This window comes from Leptonychotes weddellii, chromosome 9 (genome assembly GCF_054177405.1).
Source record: "Leptonychotes weddellii isolate Sample4059 chromosome 9, ASM5417740v2, whole genome shotgun sequence".
Taxonomy (NCBI): Eukaryota; Metazoa; Chordata; class Mammalia; order Carnivora; family Phocidae; genus Leptonychotes; species Leptonychotes weddellii.
Genome location: NC_138377.1, coordinates 72,635,184 through 72,643,932, shown reverse-complemented (window position 1 = coordinate 72,643,932; position 8,749 = coordinate 72,635,184). Strand labels below are relative to the sequence as shown.

General features: G+C 41.0%; 1 long non-coding RNA gene across 7 annotated transcripts in view; it reads left to right on the top strand.

Annotated features, from left to right (window-relative positions):
- Positions 1 to 479: 479 nt before the first annotated feature.
- Positions 480 to 8,749, top strand: part of LOC145723486 (uncharacterized) — a 330,232-nt gene continuing 321,962 nt past the window's right edge. For 3 of the 7 annotated variants that reach the window (XR_014148578.1, XR_014148581.1, XR_014148579.1), the window contains exon 1: positions 480 to 634. This is a non-coding gene — a long non-coding RNA (uncharacterized LOC145723486). The remainder of the gene's footprint in view (positions 635 to 8,749) is intronic. The other 4 variants (XR_014148577.1, XR_014148582.1, XR_014148580.1 and 1 more) reach the window with 2 other exon arrangements.

Sequence of the window (8,749 nt, the reverse complement as noted above, 5' to 3'; positions counted from 1 at the left end):
TTTCTTCAATAATTCCTGAAGTATGGGGCACCTGGGTGGCTCAGTTGTTAAGTGTCTGCCTTCGGCTCAGGTCATGATCTCAGAGTCCTGGGATCGAGCCCCGCATCGGGCTCCCTGTTCCATGGGAAGCCTGCTTCTCTCTCCAACTCCCCCTGCTTGTGTTCCCTTTCTCACTGTGTGTCTCTCTCTGTCAAATAAATAAATAAAATCTTAAAAAAAAAAAATAATTCCTGAAGTATGAGCATAGTAATCATTCATATGATTCTAAATTGTATGCAAAATCAGAGTTAAAAATAATCCTTTTAAATGGACTGTTTTTAGATTTTCTCTTTACTTTCAGGATCTAATAACATAGTAGAGTTCCATTGCCTCTGTGAGCCACAATGTACATGCCGTACTGTTTACCTCCAACAGGGGAGAAAAAAAACTACTTCTTGACACATGCTATTTAACAATAATTGCTGGGGCTATTCATGTCTGAGTCCTAAGACTGGAATTTCCTGCATTATGGATATTTCATGTTGGAAATATTGGCTGGTTTGGCAGAATGAAAAATAGATGGCTTTGACTCTGTGGGAAATAACACTCTCAGTGGGTTCACTGCAACATCCTGGAGGCTTAACTTCTAAGTTTGGTGAGTTGGACTGAATTCTGGAGGATGAATGTCTTTGGTAGACACCAGTAGGTGTGCTAGAAGAGAGGTTATAAATTGGATGTACAGTACTTAATATTTTTTTTGGCAGAAATTGGGAAAGAAAGAAGGAGAGCATCTAAATCGTAAATGTATGTAATAGTTTATATTATGTGGTGGTCGTATCAGTAGTTCTCCAAGAAGGGAGAGTTATGTCACGTGTCACGTCTATCGATAAGCAACTAATTCATTCATTAAATGCTTGTGATGTGATGGGGCTATGCTAGAGGATGAGGACACAGAGTCCCGTAAGTCCTAACCCTGGGCTCACGGACATGATCTAATGAATTTCGGTCTCAGCAAATCCTTTAATAGCCATCAAATTAGAAATTGCTTGTGAAGGTGACTTGCATTCCAAGTTAGAAGATAATTTCGCTTCTGAACTTACAGAATTATGTGGCAACCTACCTTCTCCTCATTGGATATTTAAATCAAGGGTTGACCACATAATTTATCACCTAAACTGGGGTAGCTTTGAGAGTGAAAGGAAGAGGTACATATAATTATAATAGCATAGCATGCCTAAACCTGGAGAGAACCTAGTTTATATATGGGCACCCTATCTAAAACCAGAGATGTTCCCTGAATCAATAATGTGTATTACCCAATTTGGAGCCCTCACCAGGGAGACACTCTATCCGTTTTCCTTAATGAATAGCTAACAAAAGTGGTGTTAGATAGAAAGAGTCTGAAAGATGTGTTATTCGTGTATTTTTCCAGGTATATCAGGTTAATCATTGCCTGATGATCGGGAAAGATCAGAAATCAGATGTGAGTCATATTAGCTGAGCCCCCAACAGAGCTATCTTCTTTAAATTATGCTTTACTGTTCTGAGGGTGCATTAAACGTACAAGAAAGAACCGTGCGGCCTCGTGACTGTGCATTTGTGTTTGTGACTAAAAATGTTGAAGATTTTTCCCATTGCGATATCTAATGGCATGTAACAGTTCGCATGATTTCTCCTAAAATGTTTGCTCTCTTTCCAAGAACTAATGAGTGTATTTCTATCAGATAAAGATTCATACAGGCTTCTCATTTGTCCTTTATGCCTGGCTCCTGATGTTTGGCCACAGGAATCCATCCCTGAGGTGAAGCATTCTTATTCTACTAATTCTCATGTTTGGCTGTCTCCCTTTTCTTGATGTGGCACTGGCTTCTAAACTGATTAATTTTGCAAAGTTTTATCTTGTAATAGTTAATATTTTCCAATTACCAAATAAAGTTTAAACCCTTTGGCCTGATGCTCATGGCCTATATATCTGACCCCAAGCTCCCGGCCATTCTCACTTGCTAATACCAGCCCTCATGTCTTGTTTCTCTATTTGAACTACTTGCTCTTCCCAGCACATGCCCCATATTTTTTGCCTTTGTGCTGATCTGTGTTCATGCTATTCTCACTATTTGGGGATTTGAAGAGAATGCATTAATATCTGTAGTGGTGAGTAGAGTTGAGAGTTTATGGGGAGGAGAATGAAGAGAGTGTCCACGAGAACACTTGAAACCCATTGACAGAGAAAATGTGAAACAGCCTGAGCCCTTCTTCATCTTGCACTCTCTGGCCTGGTGCCATTATCCTCTCCATATGGGAAGACTTGTCCTGGAAAATTCACTTCTTGAAGGAGCAGAGACTCATTCTTAATTCTTTTTTCTAGGGTGTGGGAGAAAGTGAGTGGCATGGAGATAAACAAATCATGTGTTGGGCACAGGCCTGCTAATGCCATCTGCTTCTCTTTGGGCAGTCATTCAAACCTCATAGGCATTTGCCACCCCCCCCCCTACTTCCCAACCCCAACGTCAAAACTCAGGGATATGCCCCAAGGAATAGGATCCCAGGAATTTACCTCATGTTTATAATCCTACAATCTTCTTGGTTGTGGAGGAAAGAATGGGAAATCCTGGGAGTTATTCCTCTATGTGACTATGCATTGAGTCTAGATGTTTTTGTGAAGTCATGAAAGAAAAATGTAAAAAGAAGATGTGATGTATGGGGTAATATTCACAAACCCTAATTTTTTCCATGGCCTCTTCTTTATTTATTTCCTCCTTTTTTTTTTTTTCTTATTCATTTTGTAGGATGGGCTCTTGGCTCTAGTTAAAGCACATTGCTGAGGAATGGTGGAAAGGGGTTGTGGTTAGCTAGGTTATACAGAAAGACAACAAAGAAATCAAATACCCACCTTGGCAGTGGCCCAGATGCCTTCCAGTGGATCCTGGTTTGTTATAAGCACAAAAGACCCATGCACAAGGACTCGAAAATGTGGTTAGGCCTATTTACTTTCCAACACAGGAGGAAATTGGAAACAGAAGTCTGGCTTGCCATCGAGAGGCAATTTTAAGTTAATTAATCAAGTGAGGGAATCCAATGGCCAGGAAATGGTGGCAAGAGTCAGTTTTGCACTTTGGGCCTTTGGGCAGGTCGTCAGGTGATCCTAGCAATACGACCGTTGCGTGGTCCGGGGCTGGGGGTGGGGGAGCCGTTTACCATCTCAGCATACCTGGTTGCTGGAAGAATGCAAACTTCCTATGTGTTGTGGTGTGGTGCTGTCCCCGGTGGTTAGAAAATGGTTTGCCAAGGTAGCTGTGCAGCGACAGCAGGAGCAGGATGGAAAAGCAGGTGTTTTTATGATGATGACAGCAGCCTGGTAGGGAAAAGTTGTAAAGACTGGACATGTGATATAAGATGACAGTATACTATTATACTGGGAGACGAATCCTAAGATAATCTTTTCATTAGTTGGCAAGTTCACTGAAGGCAATGATGTCTTTTGGAGCTCCTTTCTCCAGCCCGGCCAGGATTCAACCCAGGATCCCACATGGCATTTATTCTTGTGCCTCTTTAGTCACTCTTACTCTGGAACATTTCCTCAGTCATTCTTGACCTTGACTTTTTAAAATCCGTGTCTTGCTTGGTTTTGGGCCAACAAACTGCCTCGCCCACTGGGCATCAACAAATGAATGAAAGACTCTTCTAACCCAACTCCTTGCCCTTTGCTATGGCCTGAATGCCTGCGTCCCCCACCCCAATTCGTATGTTGAAATTCTGACTCCCAAAGTGATGTTGTTGGGAGGTGGGGCCTTTGGGGGTGATTAGGTTATGAGGGTGGAGCCTTTATGGGTGGGATTGGCTCCTTTATAAGAGACCCCACAAGCTAGCTTGTCTCTTCCACCATGTGAGGACACCACAAGTAGACACGGCCATTAATTGAAGGCAGGCTGTCCCTAGACAGTGAATCTGCCTGCACCTTGATCTTGCACTTTTCAGCCCCCAGAACTGTGAGAAAGAAATTTCTGTTGTTCATAAGCCACCCAGTCTATACTGTTTTGTTATAGCAGCTCTAATGGACTAAGACGTCCCTGAACTACCTTTCTATAGATATGTGCCTGATAATATTCTTAAATATCCTTAATATATTCAAGGTCTCCATGAGAGAATATTCCACAACCAACTCAGTAACTTACATTCCAACTATTTTATTCTCAAAGTATTTTTTTGCATTCTAACCTGGATCCTACCTGCTATTGTTGCAACCTTTATTTTGTTCTCTCCTTCATGAAGCACGTCACCTTCTTCCATATAAAATCCTTTCCTTAAAAAGGAGATGGCCTGGGGCACCTGGGTGGCTCAGTTGTTAAGCGTCTGCCTTCGGCTCAGGTCATGATCTCAGGGTCCTGGGATTGAGCCCCGCATCGGGCTCCCTGCTAGGCGGGGAGCCTGCTTCTCCCTCTCTCCCCCTGCTTGTGTTCCCTCTCTCACTGTGTCTCTCTCTGTCAAAATAAATAAATAAAATCTTTAAAAAAAAAAAAGTAGATGGCCTTATTGAGCCACTATTGTCTCCAAGCAGTGAGAAGACAAGATCACCGTACATAAGATGTCACACAACCACATGGGACAGAGGGCATAAATGAATGACACATATGCAGTGTGTTATAATAGAGTAAAAATGATGAAAATCATTTGCATAGCTATGTAGATCTTTCCTTGGGCCAGCGTGTTATTCCTACTTTTTTGTTGATGCTCTGTTTCTAAATATAAATATTTTTTCTTGTAACTTTTTAATCTGAAGATTCTTAAACCTAAGAGGAAGGGAGTCTTTTTTATCTTTCCTTTACACTGATCCACATTTGCTTTTTCTCTCTCTCCCCACCCAATGCTCTCTCTCTCTCCCTTTTTCTTTTTTCATTATCACTCTCTCAAGGAGACATTTTAGACATTTTTTTTCTAATCATGTACCCCCATGAAAATTTAAGAACTCAGATTAACTGTATATCTGTTTATACCATTGTACTAAGAATTTTTTGCCCTCCAAGAACCAATGCTTACTCTCTCATTTTCTGTACCATTTGAGAATAAGTTGGAGACGTTGTGTGCTTTTCCCCTATTTCAGTATTTTTTTTCTAAGAACAAGGCCAGTCTTTTACATAAGCAAAATATAAATATAAAAATCTGGAAACTTAACACACAGACACAGTATTAGAATAAAAAATCCATAGTCCATATTCAGAATGTGTCGGTGGTCTCAATGATATCTTTTGGAGCTTCTTTCTCCAGCCCGGCCAGGATTCAACCCAGGATCCCACATGGCATTTATTCTTGTGCCTCTTTAGTCACTCTTACTCTGGAACATTTCCTCAGTCATTCTTGACCGTGACTTTTTAAAAGAGTACCCACGCTATTTTGGAGAATGCTCCTCAATTTGGGTTTTCTGGTGTTTTATCCAGATTAGACTCAAGTTTTACTTTGTTGACCAGAATGCCATTGAAGTGATATGTCTTTCACAGGACAGCACATCAGGAGAAACATGATGTCACTGTCTCTTGGTCCTGGGATGTTAACTTGGATCATGTGCTTAAGGTGGTGCCTGGCCAGTAACTGTAAAGTTACACTTTTCCTTTGTAATTAATAAGTAACTTGTGGGAAAAATATTTCGATACCATGTAAATGTCCTATTTCTCATAAAACTTTCTCCTGCTTAGTTTGAGCATCTGCTAATGCTTTCTACTTATTTCTTTTTAACCGTCTTATCCTTTCCATAGTTCTTACTTGGAAGTCTACAGTCAGGAAGAGCTTTCTCTTTACCCCCATTAAACTAATTAATTAACTAATAATTTTAAGTATGGACCTATGAATTCTAATTTTGTTCATTGTGTCATAATCTATCACTATCGTTTGTTTTGGTGTTCAGATTGTGCCAAATTTGGCCTGTGGGATCTCCTTCAAGCTGGCTCTTGTGTCCTCTGATTCTCGATTTTGAATAGTAGCCATCCGTTTCAGTATCTGAAATAGCTTTTCAACACATATCCCCTTTGGTTGAATTCCAGCAGGGTGGGAGATCAGGAGGATATCCCTGGGATATCTCAGGGAGATAAGGAGGCATTGCATCTATAATCGGTAGATCAGCCTCTGTCATTGGCAGGTGTCTGACCTTCGACTTTTGAGCCTCAGTTTGCTCGTTTGTAAAATGCAGCTAATAATAGTGTCCTGACTATTTAACTGGGTTGTTATGGGGTATCAAATAAAATACTGCATAAGAAATGCTAGGCAAACCATAAAGCTTCAATACTATATAAGATTATTATTATTATCATTATAATGCTTTTATAATGATAATGATACAAGCCTTATGTTAGCAACAAAATACTTTGGATGATGCCATGGGCAATGGCCCAGAAACAGGAACACTTCTGATAAATAGCGAGGATCTGGATATTATAATAAAGTCGTTCAGACCAGCTCCATCTTCCAGAGTACTTCATATGCACTATTTTCATTCCTTTGATGAAATCCCAAATCCCGAGGTGTGGAATTGTCTTTGTAGAGTGTTATTCTTTTGGTGGTTCCCTGCCTGTCATTTACACATTGGCACCCGCCTGACATGCGATTCATTAGAAAGGCATTCTTGCACACAGGCTAGATCAGTCTCATTTACCCTGTAATGTCTGGAAGGCCCGAGAGATTGCAGTACAAATCGGGCTGCTCAGAGGAGACTTCCCCTGAGAGGGGACGTTTTTTTTTTGGTTCTTTGTTTGTTCTCAGTGTGGTCCTTACTTTATAGTCTCAGAAAATCCCTGGAATTTTTTGCAGCTCTGGGGAAGAGGCATTTCTTCTTCAAACTTAAGCTTTTTCTTAAAGAGTCTTGGGCTAACTTATTATCCAATGAATACAACTGTCATTTACTTGGGTGAAGGCATTTACACAATGACCAGGGGAAAGGGAATTTTGGATAGGTGGTACATCACAATCCAAAATCTTCCCCTATTGGGGCGGGGTGGGGGGGGAGTTCCTAGTAGGACTGAGAATTTGTCTCGTATCATCTGAGTTGAACTTTGAGTTCTGGACAAACCTAAAGGTCCAAGGGGAAAAGGCCTTGCTACGGGCCAGGCTTGTTGGCTGTCAGGTCAGTGTGCTGCTGGATGTCTAAGTTCTGGACTCAAGGTGGAGAGGTCTGAGCCTTATTTTCATCAGGCCATCATTTTCGTGATTTGCCTAAACCCAGGAATTACTCGTGCAAATACTTTGAAACTATATATTAAATAAGTGTAAAGTAGGAAAAACCCAAACTGCATTCCCAGCCCAGAGAAGATTCCTGTTCTCTGACCTGCCCTGTGCTAGTTTCCCTGGTAGAGGGGCAATGGTAATTGGGCCAGGACTGGTAATCGGGCCAGGGCCAGGTAATAGGGTGTTTCTCAGTCTTAATAACCACATTGAAGGAGCACCCACTGTTGATCTAAGGCCCGTGAGAAGTACCAAGAAATCTCAGACGCAGTCCTAACCTTCAAGGAGCTTTTCGTCATTTCTCCTCTTTAGCTTCACTTTGATTAGGCCTGACCTAGATAGTTTTCATCTAGGACCTTTTGAATCTATGGCATAAGTCTCTGTGGTTGGGAAATTTTCTGCTCCATCTTGAGGATGCTTCCAGAAAATATTTCTATTCTTCATGCACTTACTATTATTCAGGATTGCAAAGTATGAGAAGTGGTCTATGGCAAATTGGAGAAAGGAAGTCTTGGCCTTCCGAGTCAGTTTCTCTCTCTGATACTTCGAAGTATAAAGTAAGTTCAAAAAACAATAGCCACAACATTTTGCATCTTCTCCCACTATGGCTGGAGTCAGTTTCCCCACCCTTGGAATTTGGTTTGGATTTGTTTTGCAAAATGGGACTGTAGCAACTTGATGCAAACAGAGACTTGTAAAGTGCTTGCACATTGAACCTTATTCTCTTGCTACTTTTGGAACCCTGTACCACCGCCATGTAAGCCAGCTGAGGCTGGCCTGCTGAACAGGAGAGATGAGTGGCAGAGTGGCCCCCATCGTCCCAGCCAGCTACCACCCTGGAAACAGAGATACCTAGCTGACTGGCAGCTAACTGCAAGGCATGAATAATTGGAGCTGAGGGTAGCTGAAGAACTGCTCAGTTGATCCCAGCCTGAATTGCCAGTTCCTAAGAATTGTGTGCTAGACATAATGATTGTTGTTTTAAGCCACTAATTTTTTTGAACTTTTAATTTTGACTCAAAAGCTGCAAATGTAATAGTCTGGTGCACCCTTCACTCAGCTTTTCCTAATGGCCACATCACATGTAGCTGCAGTACAATATCAAAGGCAGGAAATGGACATAGGTACATGACTGCTAACTAGCCTAAACGAACACCATTTTCACCATGTTTTTAAAAATCTGCATTCATTTATATGTGTGTCCATGTGCATTTGTAGCTTTTTGAAATTTTATCGCACAGATAGATTTGTGTAATCTTCATCATGTCCATAGTAGGACTTCTTCTTTATTTTTATTTATTTTTTTTCTTTTGAATGAGTTTTATTAATTTGAAAGAGAAATCTTATTGGTTTTTTTTTAATTTATTTTATTTTTTTATTCTTATGTTAATCCCCATACATTACATCATTAGTTTTAGATGAAGTGTTCCATGATTCATTGTTTGTGCATAACACCCAGTGCTCCATGCAGAATGTGCCCTCCTCAATACCCACCACCAGGCTAACCCATCCTCCCACCCCCCTCCCCTCTAGAACCCTGTTTGTTTTTCAGAGTCCATCGTCT